The 24,543-nt window shown below is 50.3% G+C and overlaps 1 protein-coding gene across 3 annotated transcripts in view; it reads right to left on the bottom strand.

Moving 5' to 3' along the window:
• LOC144180153 (uncharacterized) overlaps window positions 1-24,543 on the bottom strand; it is a 164,628-nt gene that overhangs the window by 14,585 nt on the left and 125,500 nt on the right. The window lies entirely within an intron of this gene.

The raw sequence follows: 24,543 nt of genomic DNA, 5'->3' as shown, positions 1-24,543 counted from the left end.
ACGATGATGATGTTGATGTGGCTTTGTGATTACGTGGAAATCAGTGCGTTCATATGCTCGCCAGTGATGACGAAATGACCAGGCCTCTCGTCACGAATAGAGTTCCCCTTGCTGGCGTCTTCAGTCCGACCCTATTCAGCATGTGCCACATACGCCTGCACAGGTTTCTTCCAAAAGGTGTGAATAGTTAGCTGTAGGCCCACCACATTTTTACTTATGCTTCAGGCAGTAACCGCCGGAACCTACGTGCCATACTTTATTGAGCATTCCTGGGGGCGTGGAAACTCCTCAAAAGCAGCGGGCTGACTTCCTCTCAAAAGTGCGCAGCGATTCGGTTAACGCGGCGTGACATGTCATATTATGCACTCAGAGTGCCAGGCACGCAGACACCTTATACCAAAGAAAACAAGGACAAAAATACCTTGATGTCATATTTGGCCGCTCAGGGTCTCAGGCATCCTATATTCGGCAGTTGAAGGAGCAGCTTCGGTCTTTCATGCGTATTCCGCGCATGTTCAGTTTCTTTCGATACGCTTGTTCCTCTCTTTTTAGCTAATACCAATTCCCTTTCTCGGCCTCCTGCGCTACAGCACACCAGGCTTACGTCGACACTCTTCTCCAAATCTGAAGGTCATATCCGCAGTGTTCGGGAGCGCTCTATGCATCTCACCTGGGTTTTGTCAACTGTAGGTCCGCATGTGAAAATTCGTGGAAAGATTGGTGCTTTTGTGCAGCACGGTTTTAACATCGAATGGTCCTGAACTTGTCTGCACCATTTCACCCGGTGCGATGTACATCGTTCGGCAGCAATTACCAACCACATCACATGTAGGAGTCTTGCTTGTAGCAAATTTCGAACGAACCCCCAATGTTCCACAATAAGCAGACAGTCCACTGACGGCTTTCATGCAGTCGCCCTCATAGACACGGGAGCCAACTACTCAGTAATGAGCGGATAATTCGCGTCTAAGCTGAAGAAACTTACGATCAGATGGGACGGTCCACACATACGCACAGCAGGAGGCCATCTCGTAACGTCAAGTGGTACGTGTATATCACGCGTCACCATGGATGGCGCAATATACCCCGCTGCGTTAGACATTTTGCCGAACTGCTCTCCTGATGTAATTCTTCGAACGGACTTTTTGACGGACAACGGTGCAATTGATCTGCAGACCAAGTCTAACTTTTTCCTCTGATCTCTTTATGACGCCCGAACGTAAACACCGTGCTGCTGTATGGATCGCCAATGATCATGTCACCCTGCAACCTCGCGCAAGCTTGATGACCACCGCCTACAGAGAAGATGCTGCTCCTGACATCGACGCTATTGTAGAGAGTGACCAAAGTTTTCTTCTCGACCGCGGTGTCTCCGTCGCAAGAGGCATCGCGCACTTTAAGCAACGCCTATTCCACGTATAGTGTGTGATAGCGCCGACAGGCGTCGTCTTGTGTTTTGTTATCTCGCGGATAAGCAAACGCCAGCGCATGTAAGAAGCGCGCGCTGTGCCAATAAACCACGTCTTATTCGTGAGCTGGCTGCCGTCCACTTGCTCGTCACGGTGCGCGCCTGCGCGCGGCTCTCCCCGCACGGAACACAACTGGCGACGAGGATGGGGTCGGCGCAGTAGACTTTCCGAGGCAGCGTCCGCTGGTGAAAACAAGCGTGGAATGCAAGCTGGGCAGGACGGTGAAATTCGAGGGAACGGCGCGGCCAGCATGTCCAAGATGGGAAGAATTGATTCTTTTGACGAGAAGGCCGAAAGTTTTGACTCTTATGTGGAACGATTCGAGCTGTACGTGCAGGCGAATGGAGTGGCTGCTCGGAAAAAGTTAACCGTATTCTTGACCGTTGTAGGGCCAACCACGTACGAAACACTGAAAAAGTTGCTTGTACCCCAGACGCCGCCAAGTAAAATATACGAGGAGGGAAAGGCGGTACTGACGCGCCACTACAGCACTCGGAAAGCAGTTATAGCGGAAAGATGCCGGTTCAACCGTCGGGTGCAGGGTGAACAAGAACGCGTGCCAGAATTCGTTCTCCACCTGAAGAATCTAGCCAGAACCTGCGAATTTGGTGATTTTCTCGACCAAGCGTTGAGGGACAGGTTCGTAGCGGGGCTTCGATGTGCGGACACGCAGCGGGAGCTATTCGCAGCCGACGCAGAGACCCTGACGTTTGACGGGGCTTGCGAAATTGCCCTAAACCGCGAACTTGCTTCAAATCAGTCGCAGCAGATTAAGTTCGATGAAGACAGTCGTCGGGGGAACCTCGTAACTGAGAGGCCGCAACTTAACAAACTCTCTGGCCAAGCACAACGCCACGCAGCCTCCAACCACCGGAGAGGAGTCAGGGCGGAACAGATAGAGTGTTTCCGCTGCGGAAACATCCATTCAGAAAAAACGTGCCGCTACCGCAGGTACCATGCAGTGTCACAATTGTGGCAAGCAAGGACATCTACGGACGATGTGCAAGCAGGGAGCAAAACCAGGCAAAGCATTAAATTGCGTGGACGACTCCGGTGAAGAATCCGTGGAAGATTTCGAAATATGTAGCGTCGCCAGCAGCAAGGCGGCGTATTATGTTACCGTGGAAGTAGAGGGTCACAACATGACTAGGCAACTAGACACCGGCGCCTCCGTGACAGTGGTGCCAAAGGCGGTTTATCAGCCCAAGTGGGCGCACCTGCCCTTGAAAGCAGTGACGGAGCCATTAACCCGTTCGGCCCTGGTGTCCTATATTTAGGACATTAACCAAAAGTCTTCTAGCAATTTGAGAACAAAACGAAAACAGATAGTTTTCGGGGAAATAGTTCTTTAAGGATGCCCCTTCCGATTGATATAACTTTTGTTCGTTTTTTGCTATAGCTGAACACATGAAAGAGGAAGGCATTGCAGTGAAGACCAAATTGACGTCACGGTGACTCCAAGGACTGAAGTCATAGTTAGATTACATGGCTGTAAATCGAAAAATATTTGCACTACCAGCTTCAATTTTTGTATGTGGGTTAAGTTCTTTCCAAAATTTAGGAAAACGAGCAAAAATATTTTTTTCTACTCGACTTTAAAATTTTAATTGCCCAATGACCTAATTAATTGTCATGCCTGTAGATCGCTAATTACATGCATCACAAGCTCAATTTTTTGTTTGTGAACTAATAGGGTACAAATATTAAAGAAAACATATAGAAAAAATCTTTTCAGTGGAAAGAAAAAATTCAGGGCTGAAAGGGTTAAGGACGTACACGGGCGAGCTAGTCCCAGTTCTTGGATCGGTCGACGTGCAAGTTAGACATAACAAGCAGGCTTGCGTTCTTCCCCTCATAGTCGTCGATGATGCAGGCAAAAAACTGTCGTGCTTATTAGGAAGAAACTGGCTGAGTCGACTAAAGTTGAACTGGCATGGAATCGCTGTCATCGGGGAAGTAGACATGGTAACCGAGCTGAAACAGAAATTTGCGCCTATTTTTTCCAAGCAGTTGGGACCGATTTCGGGGTTCAAAGCTCAAATACTGATCAAACCCGACAGCACACCAGTGTTCTGCAAAGCACGCAAAGTTCCTTTCGCGCTGGTGGAACCAGTGAGCAAGAAGTTGGATTCATGGGAGGAAACCGGCGTCGTGAAGCGAGTCACAAGAAGCGACTGAGGAACGCCCTTGGTAGCGGTGCCGAAAGACGGAGGGGCAGACGTGCGGCTGTGTGGGGATAAACTCAATAGGAACCCCGTGCTGAAAACGGAGCATTACCCGCTTCCGCTACCAGAAGACTTGTTCGCAAGCTTACAGGAAATGAGCATTTTTTGTGTTCTAGACCTAGCCTCTGCATATCAGCAAGTAGAGCTATGCGAAGATTCTAAGGCTCTCTTGACCATCAATACGCATAAGGGGCTCTTTCAGTACCAACAGCTGCCCTTCGGCATTGCAAGTGCACCGGCAGTGTTCCAGTCCCTCATGGACAGAATTCTCTGCGGCATTCCTCACGTCGGATGCTACATTGACGACGTAATTATTGGAGGCAGCACCCTGTTGGACTGTAAAGAGCGGCTGGAACAAGTACTTCAGCGTCTTGAGGCCCACAATGTTACGCTTCAGGAGGAAAAATGCAAGTTTTTTCAAAGTGAAGTTCGGTACTTGGGTCACCGAATATCAGCGGCCGGAATCCATCCCTTGGGGTCAAAGATAAGAGCAATCACGGCTGCCCCCGAACCCACAAATGCAACAGAGCTGAAATCCTTCCTAGGCATGGTGACATTTTACTCCAAGTTTCTGGCGAACTTGGCAACCGTGGCAGCACCGCTGTACGCACTGTTAAAGAAAAATTTGCGGTGGCACTGGCCCGAAGAATGCGCTGAGGCTTTCCGCAAAACAAAAAGTCATTCTGCACACAACCGAATTGGTATTCACCAATTTAGAAAACATCCCCCTCGCGAGGGGCACGATCAAATGCAGAGCATTTCCGGGGGCGCACGACGTTAAGTAGTTTGCGTTACGTTAATGTTGTTGCACTTGTTGCTGTTGGTTGTTGTATTGTAATTAAAGGAGGAGCCGTAATTACGTGGTCACGTGACATCATTTATTAGCAGGTGGGTATGATTATTGTGGCGCAGTGGGAAGAGCAGCATGTACCTGGCGTTCCGCCCACAGGTAGTGAATGCGTTGTATCAGCAGCTTCTTGACGTAGTTTGAATGAGTCAAGGATATAAGGCGCGTTCGTAGCCCTCCATTCTGTGTCGGCTTTGTGGCGCAGTGGGTAGAGCACCATGTACCTTGCGTTCCGCCCGCAGGGTCGTGGGATGGAAACCAGGCGCCGGTAAGTATTATTTTTTTATGTAGTGTAGGGGGAGGGGTGCGGACTACGACGGACAACTAGAACGGGTGACATCGTGAGTTAAAGAAATGCTCTGCATTTAAAAAGCTGCTCACATCAAGCTCAGTTTTGTGCTTCTACAACCCAAAACTGGCCCTAGTGCTCAGTGGTGATGCATCCCAGTATGGACTGGGCGCGGTGATTTCGCATGTGCAACCCAACGATGATGGACGACCCATTGCATTTGCCTCTCGAACATTATCGGCCGCAGAACGCGCTTACTCGCAAATTGAAAGAGAAGCACTCACCATCATCTACGGGTTAAAGAAGTTTCACCGCTATCTGTACGGCCGCATTTTTACGCTGTTCACGGATCATCAGCCGCTGCTCGGCATTCTTGGTGCCTGCAAGCCCATACCCCCGATGGCTGCAGCGCGCATGCAGCGGTGGGCTCTTATCTTGGCAGGATATCGCTACGAGCTGCGGTACCGAAAAGGTACGCAAATGCAAGGACCCGATGCGTTATCCAGATTACCTCTGCCGAGTCAGACAACGGCTGAAGAAGCGGATTTTTTGGCTGTTTTCGAAACGACGCCGCTTTCAGCCAACGATGTCGCGAAGGCTACCAGGCAGGAGAAAGCGCTCAGCAAGGTTGCGGAATTTACCCTCATTGGGTGGCCACAGCAGGTGGATTCGGAGCTACGGCCCTACCACAACCGCCGAATGGAACTCACGTTAGAGCAAGGCTGCCTAACGTGGGGAAGCAGGGTCGTTATCCCGCACAAATTGCGAGGATATGTCCTGGCTTTGCTTCATGCGGAGCACCCTGGTACAGCCCGAATGAAGATGTTGGCACGTGGCCTAGTATGGTGGCCTGGGCTTGACGCAGACATTGAAAACGCGGTGAAGAATTGCAATATCTGCCAAGCGATGCAGAGTTCGATGCTGCGGGGCCCCTTAGAACCATGGCCGTTTCCTGCGCGCTGCTGGCAGAGGGTGCACGTAGATTTTTTTTGAGCTCGAAAGCGCTTCATTGTTGCTTTGTGTCGACGCCTACTCGAAGTGGATCGACGTGGTTCACATGAAATCAACAACTGCCTTCAACACCATTGAACATATTCGCTCTCTGTTCGTGGCGTATGGGTTGCCTGAACAACTGGTATCGGATAATGGCCCCTAGTTTGCGGCGCGAGAGTTCAACGACTTCCTTGAATCATGGGGAGTGCGACACACGTACAGCCCACCGTATCACCCACAATCAAATGGAGCAGCGGAAAGGTGCGTGCAGACCGTGAAAAAACCTTGCGCAAGCAGCTACTTCATGACGGTGCTTCCGCTACCCACAGGACGCTACGAGAACGCTTGGACCACATTTTTCTTGCTTATCGGACAACTCCGTGCACAGTGACGGGCCGTTCCCCAGCCGAACTGTTTCTGAAAAGGGCACCACAAAACTAAGCTGTCCTGGCTAAAGCCGTCCCTTCAGGAAGACATGGAGAAGGTACAACACAAGGCCAAGTGTCAAAGCGACCGACATCGCTGCGCGTTCCGGTTCTTCACGGAAGGTGACAAGGTTTACGTGAAGACGGTCAGGGGTGAAAAAGTGTCGTGGAATGAGGGCCTAGTAGTGGACGTTATTAGCCTAGTGACTTATTTGGTGAACACGGGGGGGAAAGTGCATTTTGTTCACGTTGATCACCTGCGTGTTGCCAGTTTTTCCCAGTCCGCAGATATATCCGCCAGTCCCCCTTCTGTTGCACGCCAGCATAGGTCGGCAAAACAGAAAGAACTCACTCAAACTCAATCAAAATTTTTTTTCATTCACGCTGTACTCAATCAAACTCAGACTCAAAAAGCTCGTCTGTTCACAAAATCACTCGTACTCACTTATCAAATACTCGTTTGTAATCATACTCACTTCTACTCAAACTCATTTGTCCTCACGAGTATTCGTACTGAATCTGTACTCATGAGTACTGAATCTGTACTCATGAGTACTCACTCTGTACAATTGAGTACTTACTCTGTACTCATGAGTACTCAATCTGTACTCATGAGTTCTCAATCTTCTGTACTCATGAGTACTACTCATTCTACACTCACGAGTACTACTCATTCTGCACTCATGAGTACTCAATCTGTACTCATGAGTATTCAATTTGTATTACTCACGAATAATAAACTTATCTGCACTGTTAGCTCGGTCGTATCTCGAATGGAAGAATAAATAGAAAAAAATAAAATGTTTAATTGATTAGAAAAACACAGGTTACATATATATCAGGACAGAGGAAGAAAACGTCTGACGCGGTGCACTGTAGGGCGACTTAAGGCGCGAAGGCACGTATATGTGAGAGAGCGAAACGGAACGTAAGCACTCGCGTTGCGTCTGGCGTCTCCACTTGTTTCAGGAATAAAACAACGAAGTCTAGGCCGGGTCGGGCTCAGGGGAGCTCGGGACTTGTCGGTGCGGCCATGGCCGTAAACTGCGGTTTTGAGCGTGTCTTCGGGTGGAAGCTTTTGTCGTCCGTTTTCGTTTCCGAGCGCGCTGATAGTCTCGTAATCGTGCTCCAAATCTCAATTGTGCCTGCCCGCAGGCACAATGAAACGTTCGCGTAGATTGACGTCCGTTCGTATCCAGATCACTGTCCGCTTATTCACAGATGCTCGATGCTGATGTTTGTTTTTTATTGTTCTGGATATTAGAAACTTCGTTAAGACGGTGTTCGTCTCGTTGAGTTTCGGTGAATTTCAAATCTGCTTGCTTTTATTGTGTGTGTGTGCCGTGGGATTGCCTTCGTCAGACCTGAACTTCACAGTGTTTACGGCGTTGCGTTAGCCGCGCCGCTTACGTCGGCGATTGTGTTCGTGCAGCTCGTCGCGTGCTTGATGCATGTGGGGGTGTAGACGTCCGGTTTGTCTGCTGGCGAGCTGCGTTGTGTAGGGATAGCCTTGTGTAGGGATAGCCTAGATAGCCTAGTAGTCGTTGTGGCTTCGTGCTCGCAGTCGCAGTGGTTGTTTCGGAAGTGAGACCGTTGTGGTGGGGAAGCAGGCGTGGTTCATGCCGTCCGTTTGGTCCCACATTCCTTGGCGTCGCAAGCGTGACTTCATCGTTAGGGCATTCGATGCCTTCGTCTGGATCGGGTTCACTTGTTTCCGTTCTTGCCGTGTCCGTGTCGTCGCTCAAGCCCTCGTCTTTTGCCCGTTGTTTCGAGAATGCTATAATCGCTATCCCTCCCATACAAGCAGGCTCCGTTCGTCCCGAGTCCGCTTGCTCGCGGTTGCGTCCTCTCGTACGAAATGGTGTTTGTCGTGTGAGTCTCGGTCGGAGCGTGGGTGCCGGGGATCTTGTTCGTTCTAGCTCGGACATGCCGCATGCGCTGGCCGTGTCGTTGCCCGTTGACGGACCTACCTGCACGAATGTTATGTCGTTCGTCCGCTGGACATCGGGCTGGAGCAGCGGGTGTGGAGAGCTCGTACGTTCCGGTAGGGTTGAACTGCGTGCGCTGGGTCTAGTGTTGCTTGTGGCCAGGTGATTTCTGCGCTTGTAACATTCGCTAGCCAAGTCCGGATAGCAGCAGTGGGAGCGGAGGATGCCGCGAATAGTAGTTTCCTCCGTGTGTGCTGGCTTGGTGGCGTTCCGTGCGCTGTGCATTTCGTTCGCCGTGGTCAGCTCCACTTGTTCAAGTTGGATGTCGTTCGTCGCCTCTGGTGCGTTTCGTGCGCTGTGCATCTCGTTTTATCTAGGAAACTCCCCTATTATTGGTGTGCGGTTGTTCGCCACGTATGGTGCATTTCGGCCGCCGTGCGTCTTGTTCGCTTGTCGTGGCCATATCCAACAATCCGGATGTGATGTCATTGGTTGCGTGGACCGGCGCCGGGACAGCACGAGCGAAAAATGTACGTACTGGCTCCGTTGCGTTCCGTGCTCTCAGCGTTCCGTTCGTGTACGTCTCTACCGGAACAGCAGGTGCCAGGAACGTGGTGCCTTCTGGGTCGTGCACGCTGCGTACGTTGCGCGTCTCGTTACTCGTTGCTGGAATGACCTGCGCGTGGGCGATGTAGCTCGTGGGCGATGTAGCAGAGCAACGTGTGTTCGTTATCTCGCCAGAAATGCACTGACCTTCGATGCGTTTCCGTAATCGTGGCGATTACCTGGGAGAGGTCCGGTGAGCACGCAATCACAATTTTGCATGCGTCGTCTCGTTCATGTGCGTGCCGTCGTGCATTCTGCCTGTGTCCGGATCTCGTGCAGTCCAGGCACCGTGGGAAACGTGCGGCCGGCTCTCGCCAGTTGTCTCTGAAAACTTTCTCGTTCATCACTCTCTCTTAACAACTGACCTGATCATATTGTCTAGTTTTTTAAGATCGTTTTGTCGTACCTTGAGATAGGGCACTGCATATGTTACGCGGCTGATGACGAGCGTCTTGCATTCCTGGAGGCCCCCGTGTTTGCCTGATACTCGACCGATCACGCGGCTGATTTGTGCACACGTGGATTTAAGATTGTTAAGGGCAATGCCATTATTGCATTTGTTATTACTCCCTTCTAAAACGTCCACCGAACGTTTAACACAGCTCGGGATGCACAATACGATCACTGAGCTCATAGAGGCTCAGTACACGAGAAAATCATGCGACTGTCAATGACAACTACTGGCAGGCAGGTCCTTGAAGATCTCCGCATCCCTCTACCCCCTACCACTGAAGACAGAGCGGACATCCCTCCCCCTTGGCGCCGCAAACTAATCGTTAAACCTCGGCCCCGCAATATGCATCCTGACCGAAACTCAGGAAGAAGGCAAGCCCGAGCAACAACCATAACAAAACAATATGGCACCCGTAAAGGCGTGTATTATGTAGACGCAGCGGGGCCCACACCGGAGGGCATCTGTACGGTTGCGGTCCTGCATGAGGGAATACAGGTGGATGGACTATCGGTGAAAACGAGTAAAATTGAGTTTGCTGAAGAGACGGCTATAGCTTTGGCCGCCACTCACTGTGACGCAACGCACATAATGTCTGACTCGCAACAAGCTTGCCGAAATTTCATCAGGGGTCGGATAGCACTCCTAGCTAGAAAAACAATTCTCACAAATGCCAATCCAGAAATATCCGACACCACAAAACAACTTGTATGGGTACCTGGCCACCAGGGAGTAGAAGTGAACGAGGCTGCGCACACAGCCGCCCGAGCGTCTCTCCCCCGGAGTTCCTCCGACTTCCCAGGCTCTGACCGTACACTTGTACCTTACCCGCTAACCACATTCTCTGAGGTCACAACATACCTGCGCCACGGTAGGCGGGCGTTCCCGGTGCCCGCCAAGGGCCTGGATAGAACTTAGGAGCGCCATCTTCGCCGGCTGCAGACGGGCTCATTCTACAGCCCCGCAATGCTCAAACACATCAACCCGTCCTTCTCGGGTTCGTGTAACTTCTGCGGTCAGTGGGCAGACACGTATCATATGGTATGTGCCTGCCAGTATAATCCAAGTTTAAAAGTCAAAGTGAAGCCAACGAGGGAGGGCTAGGAGGCGGCACTCTCCGGCTGCTCGGACCTAGAGTCTCAGCGGGATCTCGTCCAGCGGGCACGAGCGGTGGTATCGACCAATGGGATCCCGGACTGAAGAATGCCACCCACGCAAGAAAGGCCTAACCGCCTCTCCCTCTCTTCAACTCTGTCTTGTACATAAAGAAAATTTTCTTCCTCCTCCTCCTCCTCCTCCTCCTCACGCAGCCTCCTGCACTCAAACAGCGCCGCTTGCAGGGTGCTCTGCCGTTTGGTGTCGGAGGCAGCCTGAAGTATCGTTGGTACATTCGTTCGTTTGGAGAAATGGCGACGTTCTCCGTTGTCCTCTAGAAGACGCAAGACGATGTCCTTACGGCCAGAGCAGGGTAGCCTTCGTAATCGTAGTGTGCTCACGAACTGCTGTTTCTTCGCAGGGCATATGACGTAGCGTTCCGTTGAAGACAGCAATGTGTCGACCACCACTGACATGGAGTCCATCGGTGCCTCATGTCTGCGTGCCGCACTCTCGTAGTCATGGTGCGGTTCGTCCACGTTGTTCGTCTCTTCTTCCGTTCGTCCTCTCATGCATGACCTCAAATCCTGATCCTGTCGACTGCAACATCTTAGCTAGGTCGTGGCTCGAGTGAAAGGCTAAACAGAAAAAAATAAAATGTTTAACTAATTATGCGAGGCTAAACAAAATATGCGAGGCTAAACAAGGCGTCGCACGCGTTTAACTGGATGTTATGATGTCCGATTCACAACTCACAAACGTGCTTAGGTGTACTCGGATATTTTATTTCCATTGCTAGGGCAAATTCCACCGCCGCGCCTGTAAGGTGGGGCTATATGCTCACTTGTAAATGGCACTACACGAGACCATATTACTAGCGAACCTGAGCAAAATGTTTCAAATCGGGAACCTAATACAACCATATGGGCGCACGTACATCAGCCAAATTGTCGCTTGAATACGCACAGCGGAATGGTGCGGACAATTTCGGTGAGACAAACGTTACAAACCACGCAGTCGGTTTGACGCGAGTTACTTAAATAAAACTGCGCCTGTTGAAATGAGCGGTTCGGCTCACTAAACGACTACACAGCGTGACATGTGTCTACGGAAGCTTCTGAAGACAGAAAAAGAGGGACTTCAGTACGCCTAGTGCGTGCATTGTTAGCAGCCTCCACCGCCTCTCCCCTAAAACAACTGGAAGAGAGCAAGCGCAATGAAGCCGCCACGCGTTCACAGGCCGCGTCAACAAAAATAACTGCGGCAGTCAACAAGTGCCATAGGAGAAGAGCAACTGCGGCCGCGTTTCCCGCCGGGCCCTCACCCCCTCGTTTTTCCCTCTTCACCGTGACCCCTTTGCGAGCGACCGCCGAGAAACGCCTACAGCGCCTACAGCGCCAAACAGGGACCGGGAAAGGGGGGAGGTGCAGTTTTCGTTGTCTAATTTTGCCATCCTTGACTGTTAAGCTGCACAGCGGCACCGCTAAATGTTTGCGACTCATACACGGGCGTCCGGACTCGAGCTCGTGATAAAACTTGTTTGCACTACTGTACTCACGAGTGCATATACTCAAGAGAGCAAGCACTCGCAAAAACAGTATTCATGAGTATTGTACTCATGAGTACTGTGTACTCACGAGTACTGTGTACTCATGATTACTGATACTCATTAGTACTCAAACTCATGAGTACTCATACTCATGAATACTGTACTCAGGAGTACTCATAATCATGAGTAGTGTACTCATGAGTACTGTACTCACGAGTAGTGGACTTACCCTTGTACTCACTCGTCATCACACTCACCTTTTTTTTGCTGGGTGTGTACTCAACCATCATCGTACTCACTCGTGAGTTTGAGTACAAATGAGTACAAATGAGTGTACTCACGAGTGAGTACGCCGACCTATGCACGCCAGTCGCCTTACCCAGCCAATACAGCGACTCGGCCGTCCGTGGTTCCCCAGCAAGTTCCCATGGCTGGGTTCGCCGCGACGGAGGTGCGCAAAGCCCCTGTCTCCGACCGGCCCATGCAAAGAGACCCCCCGGCAATGGAGGGTGGAGGCTACTTGCAGAGGAATCCAGGAGAGGAGCTAACCGTCCAGCCCACGGGCCCTACTCCCGAGGGTTCCCCACGCCCGGCCCTCCTCGAGCCCACGCCATCAGAGGACCCTCCCTCTCTACGTAGAAGTTCGCGTCGTCAGCAACAACCCGATCGTTACCAATCCGAGGACTTTCGCAACGGAACTTAAACTGTAGGGGAAAGAATGTGATAACGCCGACAGGCGTCGTCTTGTGTTTTATTATCTCGCGGATAAGCAACCGCCAGCGCATATAAGAAGCGCGCGCTGTGCCAATAAACCACTTATTGTTCGTGAGCTGGCTGCCGTCCACTTGCCCGTCACGGTGCGCGCCTGCGCGCGGCTCTCCCCGCACGGAACACAGCAGGAGGCCATCTCGTAACGTCAAGTGGTACGTGTATATCACGCGTCACCATGGATGGCGCAATATACCCCACTGCGGTAGACATTTTGCCGAACTGCTCTCCTGATGTAATTCTTGGAACGGACTTTTTGACGGACAACGGTGCAATTGATCTGCAGACCAAGTCTGTAAATTTTTCCTCTGATCTCTTTATGACGCCCGAACCTAAACACCGTGCTGCTGTATGGATCGCCAATGATCATGTCACCCTGCCACCTCGCGCAAGCTTGATGACCACCGCCTACAGAGAAGATGCTGCTCCTGACATCGACGCTATTGTAGAGAGTGACCAAAGTTCTCTTCTCGACCGCGGTGTCTCCGTCGCAAGAGGAATCGCGCATTTTAAGCAACGCCTATTCCACGTATGGTGTACTAATTTTAGCGAGGAGTACTAGCATTTGCTGGTAACTTCAGATTTGCTGATGACTTTGCCTTGCTACGTAACTCGGGAGACGACTTGCAAAACATGCTCACCGCACTGGACAAAGAGTAGAACCGTGGGCCTCAAAATTAATATGCAGAAAACTAAAGTAACGATGAATAACCTAGCGACAGCACAGCGGTTCGAGATAGCTGGCGAGGCAGTGAAAGTAGTAAGCGAATACGTCTACTTAGGCAAAGTTGTGACCCCGGATCCCAACCATGAGGCAGAGATAATTAGAAGGATAAGAATGGGTTGGAGTGCATTCGGCAGGCATTCTCAGATAATGAATGGCAGCCTACGATTGTCCCTGAAAAAAGTGTATGACAGCTGCATCTTACCGGGACTGACTAAGGGGCAGAAACGTGGAGGCTCACTAAACAGGTTCAACTTAAATTGAGGACGACTCAGCGAGCAATGTAACAGAAGATGATAAGTGTAACATTAAGGGACAAGAAGAGAGCGCAGTGGTCCAGGGAACGAACGCGTGTTCAGGGTATAGTAGTAGAAAATAAGAAGAAGAAATGCAAATGGGCAGGGCGTGTAATGCGAAGGCGTTGGTAATGAAGGGTAACAGAGTGAATCCCTAGAGAAGGCAAGCATGGCAAGGTGCGGTAGAAAGTTATATAGGCAGATGAGATCAAGAAGTTTGCGGGGATAAATTGGTCGCAGTTAGCACAGGACCGGGATAATTGGAGATTAATGGTAGAGGCCTTTGCCATGAAATGGGCGCAGATAGGCTGGTGATTATTATGATGATGACCACCAGCATTTAAACAAGGGCGCTGCAGTTACGTTCCTCAAAGAAACGCAAGAAGCAAGTGACGTGAAAGCGGTCACCGACCTTGAACGTGCACCCGAAGATGCCTTCAAGCTTATGCATCCCTTCGACATGAACCCGGCGCTAACACAAGAGAAACGGAACAATTTACAGGATTTGCCGCGTCGCTACAGGGAGTGTTTTTCGTCGAACTCAAAATTATATCAGACACCTGTATCGAAGCACAGAGTAATACCCGAAGTTGGAGCCCGACCTACCTGACTGTCACCGTACCGCTTGTCTTCACATGAGCGGGAAGCCATCAGGACACAAGTCAAAAACATGCTCAGCGACGACATAATACGGCCATCGAAAGAAAAAAAGACGGTGCGTTAAGTTTGTGGCTTGATTGCCGGCGGCTGAACAAAATCACTAAAAAGGATGCGTACACCCTGCCACGAATCGACGACGCCCTCGACCACCTCTGCCACGCGAAGTACTTCTCATCGATGCATCTGAAGACAGGCTACTGGACAGTTGAAGTGGACGAGAGAGACCGAGAGACGACTGCATTCATAACCCCGGATGGCCTATACCAGTTCAAGGTGATGCCGTTTGTGCTGTGCACGGCCACAGTAACATTTAAAAGAGTCATGAATACTGTGCCCGCTCGACTGAAGTGGCACAGCTGCCTCGGATACCCTGGATATTGGACGAACACCTTGCAATGTTGGAGTTTGTGCTCAAGGCTATTCGTACGTCGGGGTTAACGCTGAAGCCCGAAAAGTTCCGATTCGCGTAAGAAGAACTCAAGTTTTTTGGCCACGTCGTCAACGCCGCGGGAGTCCTACCTGACCGGGCGAAAACTTCAGCCATAACGAACTTCCCAAAACTAGCAGACAAGAAGGGCGTGAGAGGATTTCTGGGTCTGTGCGCGTACTACCGACGCTTCGTCGAAAACGTCGCATGCACTGCAAGGCCACTCACGCGCTTTCCGAAAAATAGCACCCATTTCACCTGGGAAAACCCCCAATAGGAGGCATTCTGCGAGCTGGAACAACGCTTGCAAATCCCGCCCTTGCTCACTCGTTTCGACGAAAATGCCGAAACGGAAATGAACACGGATGCCAGCCATATAGCCTTGGATGCTGTCCTCGCCCAAATGCAAAGCGGTTGGGAAAAAGTAATCACCTATTCCAGCAATGGTCTGTGGGAGGAAGATAAAATCTATTCAGCCTCTGAGAAAGAGTGTGTGGCTGTTATATGGGCCGTTTCAAAATTTGGGCCATTCGTGTATAGTAGACCCTTCAAGGTCGTCACCGACCACCATTCACTGTGTTGGCTCGCCAATTTGAACGACCCCTCCGGTCGTCTTGAGCAGTGGAGGTTGCACCTGCAACAGTTCGTCGTTTCAATCGTTTATAAATACGGAAGGAAACAGTCTGCCACCGACTGCCGGTCTCGCGCCCCTGTCGACCAACCACCGCAACAGTCCGATGAAGAGAGCGCGTTCTTTGGAGTTGTGATGGCGAGCGACCTACCCGCCCAGAAGCGTGCCGACGCCGAGTTTCGCGTCATTATCGACTACCTCGAAATACACAATGTGGCCTTGCCTAGGGCCTTCAAACGCAACTTAGGACCATTCAGCCTGAAAAACTCCGTCCACGTCAAGAAAAATTTCAACCCCGGAACGAGAACGAATTATCTTCTTGCCATCCCTGCAGACCTTCGCTGTGAGATTTTAGAAGCGTGCCACGACAACCCGTGTTCCTAACATCTCGGCACAGCTCGCACAATTGGAAAAATCAAGGCGAAGTACTGCTGGCCCCACCTTCGAACCGATGTGTCCAACTACGTCCGCAGATGACGTGTTCCTAGGCATATGATGAGGATTCGTTCTTAACGTTTTTCGAAGACCCGCCACGGTGGCTCAGTGGCTAAGGCGTTGCGCTGCTGAGCACGAGGTCGCGGGTTCGATTCCCGGCCGCGGCGGCCGCTTTTCTGATGGAGGCGAAAAGCAAAAACGCCCGTGTGTACGAGATTTCGGCGCACGTTAAAGATCCCCAGGTGGTCAAAATTAATCCGAAGCCCTCCACTACGGCGCGCCTCATCGCCTGCGTTGCGTCGGCGCGTTAAACCCTACAATCAACCAAATGAAATGAACATTTTTCGATGAGGGCAGTGTGCTAGGCGTGGTCACAATGAGCACGGTATGTGAGTTCGTGCGTATCTTGCATAGTGCGTCGTTCGCTTTCAGACCATTGGATCCGGCTGTCCACGTGACGTTGTTAACTTTTTGCATTATGGATGGAAATATCTTACCGAAGCGCTTGGAATTCTGCATCCTGAAAACTGTATAATGTCCTTTGTGAGCCTGTAGTGATGTTATACTTTTATGTATTAATTCCGCTATCCGGATTGCCAAGAGGATGGCTCCAACTTCCACTTTATTCTTGTATGTTGGAGGGTCATGCAGTCACAAAGGTTGCCAGAGTAGTCAACTACGACAATTGGGGCCTCGTGCTTTCGTACATCCCGGAGTCGGTGTATACTGTGGTCTCATGATTGTGAAACTTTCCCCGAATGAACTTGAGCCTGCCTTACCGCGCCTTCTTTTGTAGGATTGTATCCATATTTTTGGTAAAGGCGAGTTTTTATGCGGGGTCGCTGGATCGTTGCCGTGTCTATCATGGCGTGCAGTGGTTTTCTTTCAAAGGGGTGGGGGTGTCTGTCTTGGGGGTGCCTGTTTCTTTTTAAAGGCGGTATGATGGTCCCGCCCGATTTTGTTTGACATCTGCTTTCTTGGTTCTAGGAGAGTGCACTGTTTTTTCGATTTTTTGAAATGCGTTAGGAAGACACAACTTGAGGACCTATTTATTCATCGTCATTATTACCAACATCCTATTTAAAAAATAGTACGATTGCAGCGTGAAGGCTTCTCCTATTGACCTTCACCAGCTTTTTTCCTGCGCTTACCGAGACCATTCTTTGCTCCTAATACTGCTATCTCATCCCTCCATCGAGTAAATGGCCGTGCCTTTCTCCTAGACCCGTCTATGCATGTTCATTCTTTTACCCTGGTGGTCGACCCCTTGTTAGTTTGTCTCTAGGTGAAAATCCAAAATTGCGGGGTTGAGAACTGCCTCATATGCTGTCCTAATGATAGTGTTGCTTTCACTTTCTTTGGTGCGTGTAAATTTGTGGTACGGCAGGCTCTGCAGTATTCTGGTAATGATGAGTGGTTGCATGAGTCTTACCGTTTATTTTCTCTTTTTCTTGCTTTTTCTTAGCTTGACGTTTTGCTTGTGGGAAAGACTGGTTAAAGATTTTCTGTTTTGGGCGATTATGAGTTGGGAACTACCCGCTTGTATAGAACCCCGCCGAGAATTCTTATGCGGCTGTTCTCTGGCAGGGTATTCGTACCTACTGCTTGGGCGATTATTAACTTGGCCGCGTGGGGCCATCGGTCATTTACCAAACCGAGCTTTCAGCGGAGACATAACCGTGGGATTATTGAAAAGTAGTTTGAAAACTTATGTGATTAGAGGCTATATGGTGGGCTTCATTTTGGCTATTTTCGGCTTATAATATATGCGTTCTTTGATTTCTCAGAGACGGGCGTTAATCCTTTGTTCCCTGTTTTGTTAGGTCACTCATTGTGGGAGCCGGCATAAGTCCCGGTGGGAAACAGAGCGTGGTGGCTCAGTGGGTAAGGCGTTGCGCTGCTGAACACAAGGCTGCTTGTTCAATTCCCGGCCGCGACGGTCGTTTTTCTGATGGAAGCAGAAATCAAAAACTCCGGTGTGTCGAGCCTTCGGCACATGTTAACGACCCTAAAGATGTCAAACTTCTTCCGGAGGCTTCCACTACAAGATGCCTCGTAGCCCACGATGACCCCGGGGCATGAATTGTCTGGAATTTATATTCTTGATCTTGTGGAAACTCGGCTTGGTGTGATGACGTAGGTTGCGGGAACGGCTGGAGACCGCGTCTGCCGAGCACGCTACCACCGACTGGGCATAGAACAAACTTCACCGCGCAGGCACGGTAACTGGTGAAAACGGTTTACTTTCTTTCGTATCCGTCGTTATATCATTTTCCTCCTTTCCGAACTTCTGTTGCCGTAGCGCCACATTACAGGTTCAGCGTAGCATTTGAACCTTGCTGCCTCAGTCGTAGCTTCCGGGCGGCAGCGGTGACGTACTTCCCTGTACGACTGATGAGTACGGCTGATTGCGTACGGCTAGGGGCCACAGGGGAATCGAAAAATGAGCCTAATAACGCTGTCGCGTTAATAACCTTTCGGCCGAGGGCCCGGTCTTAGTCAGATTACGTCCGATTGGTAAACTGATGAAGGCTGGTCCCTCAGCCGAAACGTTATGAAACACGGTCATTTTTCATGGTGGTCGAGAATGTTTTGTATTTTTTGCGTAATAACATCCCCGAACCATTTTTTTCTACGACGTATATGTACAAAACAAAGCTGCATTCGTTGTCCGCGCTGCAAAACCAAACCAACCTCTCACTGGACCAGTACCTGGTCTAAACGAGGCAACAATAGAATTCACTTGTGCCTGACTTGTTTGGAGGTCCCCGCACGGGGCACTTTGAGTATTCATGGTGATGGTACTGGCGATACCGTGGACCCCGAGCCCCCCAACATAAGCTGTGACCTACCGTGGTGATGTGTTTTTAAGGTGAAGGGTAGAAACCTCTAACGGTGGCCGTCGGAACCTTGGTCAAGCTCCGGCCGATGGGCTCCCTGCCTGTCTACGAGGCAGGGAGCTCGGGGACCTCCTTGACTACCAGGGTAACGTCAAAGGAGAAAGTACCCCCGCCTCCCTGCTTTTATACATACTGTATGATATTTTATCAAACACCCCCCCTCCAATGATCGGCCTCCCAAAAGAGGCCGCACCGAAGTACTTGCTAAAGAGAAGGCAGAACATTTCTACAAACATCTTGTAGTTCATTCCACAGGGGACACCCCTGTTGGCAAGAAGTCAGTCATTCTTTTGGCCAAATGCATTGAGTCTGTTGTCGGCTCAGACTATGATGCTAAGAAGCTTTCATCCGGTGACCTACCTGTTCAAGTAAAAAGAAAAAATCAAAGCGAAAAACTCCTGAAACAGACCACGTTGGCTGACCTGACTGTTACTGTGACTCCACATAGAACTCTCAACTCCTCTCAAGGTGTAATCTCAGAAAAGGAATTACAGCCTGAGACAGAGGTGGAACTTCTTCAGGCGCTTCAACCTCAAGGAGTAACCTCTGTCAAACGAATTGTAATCCGTAGAGCAAATGAAGAAATCCCAAGAAAGCATCTTGTCCTAACATTTGATTTCACAACCCCACCCGAAAAGGTCAAAGTGGGCTTCCTAAGCTGCAATGTACGACCATATGTCCCTAATCCCAGGCGATGCTTTAAATGCCAACGATACGGCCATCGAACTCTATCATGTCGAGGAAAGCTGACTTGTCCTAAATGTTCAGAGTCTGACCATTCGTCGGATGACTGTCCAAACAGCACAGTGAAGTGCCCGAATTGCAGTGGCCCACACCCTGCTTATTCGCGAACCTGCCCAAAATTCAAAGCAGAAAAAGAAATTCTACAAATGAAAGTAACAGAAAACATCACCTTTGCTGAGGCACGCCAAAAGCACAAGCTGCTTTCGGCCACATCTTATGCAGACGCTGCCCGCCGGGGGTTGGGGCGGCGTTTGGTCAGCACAGCGACACAGTGAAGCCTTGCTGCTGATGTGTTGCTGTCCCAGCCCCCAGCTGAGCAGCCACCTGCTGCCTCTACAACACCTGTAGAGGCTGCGGGGGCCCCGTCTCTTGCCGGACTGCCTTCGGTAGTCCAGCGGTGTCAGGACTCGCCCAGTGTGGCGACTCCAGCAAATGTGGCGATTGGGATCGCCGCTGGGAGCTCTGCCGCTCTCACTGTTTCCTCTTCACCTGCCCTAGGGACACCTGAGGGCAGGGAGATGGAGACGGGAGGGCCCACAGCAGCGCCCATCCTAGCTCCACCGCCTGCCCCGCCCGCGGCGCAGGCAAAGAACACCCGAAAGTATACCAAGTCAAGGGGGCCCAGTCCGCTGGGAACCCCCTTGCCTTCAGATGACGACATGGACGTCGAGCCCTTCCGGCTTTCATCCCAGCGGAAGGAACGGGCAGCGGCGTCCAGGTCAGTAGAGAAGGCCAGAAAACCCCTTCCAAGAGTCCAAGCCCCGAAAGACCCGACATAAATAGTCACACTCCAGTAGCTCCGAACACATCATAATGGGAAGAGAAAATATTGTTCAATGGAACTGCAGAGGCCTTCTGAATAATCTTGACGACGTGTATGAGATTCTGCATGCCAATCAGCCAAGTGTAATGTGTGTTCAGGAAACACACCTGAATTCCAAGAACACAAATTTCTTGAACAGTTACTTGATATACAGAAAGGACAGGGATGGCTGCACGCACTCTTCTGGGGGTGTGGCCATAATTGCCCGGAAATCTTTAGCATGCCACCCTGTCACTCTGAACACTGTCGTCGAGGCTTTGGCAATTCGAACAATAATATTTAATAGGTTGATAACGGTATGCTCCATATACATTCCTCCTGATGTTTCACTTTTAAGCTCTGACTTCGAGGCGCTGGTTCACCAGCTGCCCGAACCATACATCCTGACAGGCGACCTGAATGCTCACAACACTCTTTGGGGCTCTTCTCGCACGGATGCCCGAGGTCGCCTTCTAGAGAAATTCCTTACATCTTCAGGAGCATGCCTTTTCAACAATAAACAGCCTACATACCATAACATAGGACACAACACATACTCATGTCTTGACTTGGCGATTGGCTCCGCAGTTCTCTTTCCTCTCCTCGAGTGGGGTGTGGGCACTGACAAATACGGTAGTGACCACTTCCCCACCTCACTCACATACATAGGTAAAGGCCCATGCAGTCCATCTTCCCAAAATAGGTTCAATGAAGCACGAGCTAACTGGAATACATTTACAGAGACATCCAAACTACACCACACATCTATAGGACACCTACACGTCGAAGAAGCTACCCAACTCCTCACGGCGCACATCCTCGATGCCGCCGAAAAGTCCATTCCCCACGCCTCTGGTGCCCCGCGCAACCAGCGGAGGCCGTGGTGGAATGAGTACTGTAGGCGGGCGCGAGAGGCCCAGAACAAGGCGTGGGGTATCCTTCGTCGGTACCCCACGTCGGGAAACCTCCTCTTGTTCAAACGGGCCAAGGCATTAGGAAAACGTGTGCGCCGTGAGGCAAAACGAGAGAGTTGGCGTACATTCATAACATCAATAAACTCCTACACAGACACACGGAAAGTATGGACACGTATACGCAAACTCAAAGGACAACAGACACACAGCCTGCCCCTGGTCAGTACAACAGGGGACACTCTGGAAGACCAGGCTGACACACTTGCACAACATTTCCAACACGTGTCCAGTTCAGCACACTACACGAACACTTTCTTGAAACATAAAACCTCTTGTGCAAAGAAGTCCCTACACGACAACAACAAATCACAGACTTCTTACAACTCCCTGTTTTCACTACATGAGCTGAGGGCTGCTCTGAGCACGTGTAAACCCTCAGCTCCAGGACCAGACAACATTACATACACAATGATACAACACCTACACGCAGACACACTTGAAGCACTTCTACATCTATATAATAAAATATGGCTTTCAGGGCACATTCCACACTCTTGGAGGGGGGCTTTTGTAGTGGCCTTCTTGAAGGAGGGAAAGGACCCATCGTCCCCCTCAAGTTACCGTCCAATAGCCCTGACGAGCTGCCTGTGCAAGCTCATCGAGAAGATGATCAATCGCAGGCTCGTGTACTTCCTCGAGTACAATGCTCTTCTCGAGAGCTGCCAGGCAGGCTTTAGGGTGGGGCGATCGACAAACGATCAACTGGTTGCACTTGACTCATACATCAAGGATGCCTTCGTGCATAAACAGTACTGTTTAACTGTCTTTTTCGATCTCGAGAAGGCCTACGACACCGCTTGGCGTTATGGGATCCTTAGTGACCTCAGGTCATTCGGTGTTTCGGGTAATATGTTGAACACCCTTGTAAGTCATTTGTCGGGGAGAACGTTCAGAGTAAGAGTTGGCTGTGCACTTTCAAAGGTTCACGTCCAAGAAAATGGCGTGCCGCAAGGTGGCGTGTTGAGTTGCACTCTCTTTATAGTAAAGATGAACTCTCTTGGAAAGGCACTGCCACCAACAATCTCTTATTCTATGTATGTAGACGACGTGCAAATATCTTTTAAATCATGTAATATGTCAATATACGAACGTCAAGTCCAGCTTGGGGTCAAGAAGCTTGCCGGCTGGGCAGACAAGAATGGGTTTAAATTGAATCCTGCAAAAGCTCCTGCGTTGTGTTCTCCAGAAAGCGCGGGGTCCATCCGGACCCAGACATTACTCTGAATGGCGTGTCGCTTCCTGTGAACATGGAGCACAAGTTCTTAGGTGTTGTGTTTGACCAGAAACTCACATTCATTCCACACACAAGGAACTTAAACATAAATGTCTAAAAACAATGAATATACTTAAGGTTCTCCCCAACAATGGTATGGTTCTTTGGTTGGGTCTCGTTTAGACTATGGCAGTGTGGTATATAGGTCGGCGACTAAAACAGCGTTGCGAATGCTTGACCCAGTGCTACACTTGGGGCTACGGCTTGCGTCGGGTGCTTTTCGCACTAGCCCTGTCGAGAGTCTGTATGCCGAGTGTAATAAGTTGAGCCTTGAGAACCAACGGACGTACATGGACTTACTTTATGCTTTTAAAATTTCATCGCTGAATAACCATCCTTTTTATCCTGTCTTTAACGACACGTCCACATCTGTGCTTTTTGTAAATCGCCAATCCGTTCCGCTGCCCTTTTCACTTAGAGTGAAAGAGCGAGGCTCGAATCTGAGCGCTTCGTTTTTAGATGTGTACAGATCATCCTTTTCAGACATTTTACCTCCTTGGAAAGTTCGTCCTGTGTCCTCCGACCTTTCTGTTATGAAACTTGACAAAAATCGGGTACCGCGAGCTGCAATACTGCAGCACTTTATGTCTCTGCAGTTTAAATACCCACTTGCAGAATTTTACAGTGACGCGTCTAAAACCTCCACTATGGTCTCCTGCGCTGCTCATGGTCCGAATTTCAGTGCAGCCAGAACCATGAGCGTCCACGCAATAATTTTTTCAGCAGAAGCATTTGGAATTTTACTGATTGTACGACACATAATTGAAAATCAAATTCCGAAGTCTATCATCTACAAAGATTCCTTGAGTGTTGTTCGCGCACTGTCATCGCATACACCCCCCAAAAACCACATAGTTAATCTTGTATTTAACACTATCATGTCTGTGTATGCGCAGAAGCATCAGCTGCTCCTCTGCTGGGTCCCAGGACACGCAGGGATCGCTGGGAACGAGTTGGCAGACGAGAGGGCCGCTGCTGCTGCACTCAGGAACACTGTAGACATTACAACGGTAGCCTACACAGACCTCAAGCCACACATAAGACAACACTTGCGCAGAACATGGCAAACACACTGGGATGAACAGACAGACAACAAACTACATGTAATAAAGCCACACTTGGGATGGTACACAGCTGACTCACGCAACAGACACACGGAAGTCGCCTTGGGTAGGCTGCGGATAGGGCACACCCATGCAACGCACTCGTATCTGCTGACGGGATCTTCTAGACCGCAGTGCCGCAGGTGCGGAGAGGCCCTATCCGTAGTGCACATACTAATCACATGCAAGGCTCTTCCCACAACACGACACAAACACTTCAGAGAACTCTACAGACAACATATTCCCCTACATCCATCGTTTTTTCTAGGTGACGATGCCATGGTTTCCGTGAAACGTGTGTTTGAGTATTTGTCAGAAGTCAAGTTTTTAAACCTCATTTCCTACCACGCATAAACAAATCTGGCCCTATACACCAGCCATCACCATTATCTTTAAAGGGGTCCTGAAATACCTTCCACCGATGCGTGGATGTACATGTAACCAAATAAAGCAATGTATTAGCAATCTCCTCCCGCAAGAATTTTGTTGGAGCGATGAGTATTAGCTGAGAAATCATAAATCAAAAACCGGGCATTATCGTCGCGCCGCGTTTCCTCCTCCTTTCAACTTACTCTCCGCTGTTGACGGCGAGCGAGCCTTCCCTCCCATGATGCTGCGCTCCTCGGCGGTGACGTACTTCCGCTATTGCGCTGCTCACACAGCCGTCTGCTACGGGCAAGCTTTGTTGACACCACGAATCCTGCACTCCGCTCAAGGCTGGAAAAGCGAACGAAAAATCTGGCCCCATGTGTGCGGCGGCCTGGCCTTGCCCTTTCGCGGTGTACGTTGCTGCAGAAGTTCGCTATCGGCGGCACGCGACTTTTTATCGGCGGCGAACTCGCAGCCGCACGGGGAGGATCCTGCGCTCGCTCCCTTGGATGCACAGCGCACTGTTTATCCAAAAAGCGCCGTATCAGATGTGGCCCCGC

This window comes from Haemaphysalis longicornis, unplaced genomic scaffold, assembly GCF_048455015.1.
Source record: "Haemaphysalis longicornis isolate Haplotype H1 unplaced genomic scaffold, Haemaphysalis longicornis Haplotype H1 scaffold_1, whole genome shotgun sequence".
Classification (NCBI taxonomy): Eukaryota; Metazoa; Arthropoda; class Arachnida; order Ixodida; family Ixodidae; genus Haemaphysalis; species Haemaphysalis longicornis.
The sequence above is the reverse complement of the archived record's forward strand: the minus strand, read 5'-3'. Positions and strand labels throughout refer to the sequence as shown.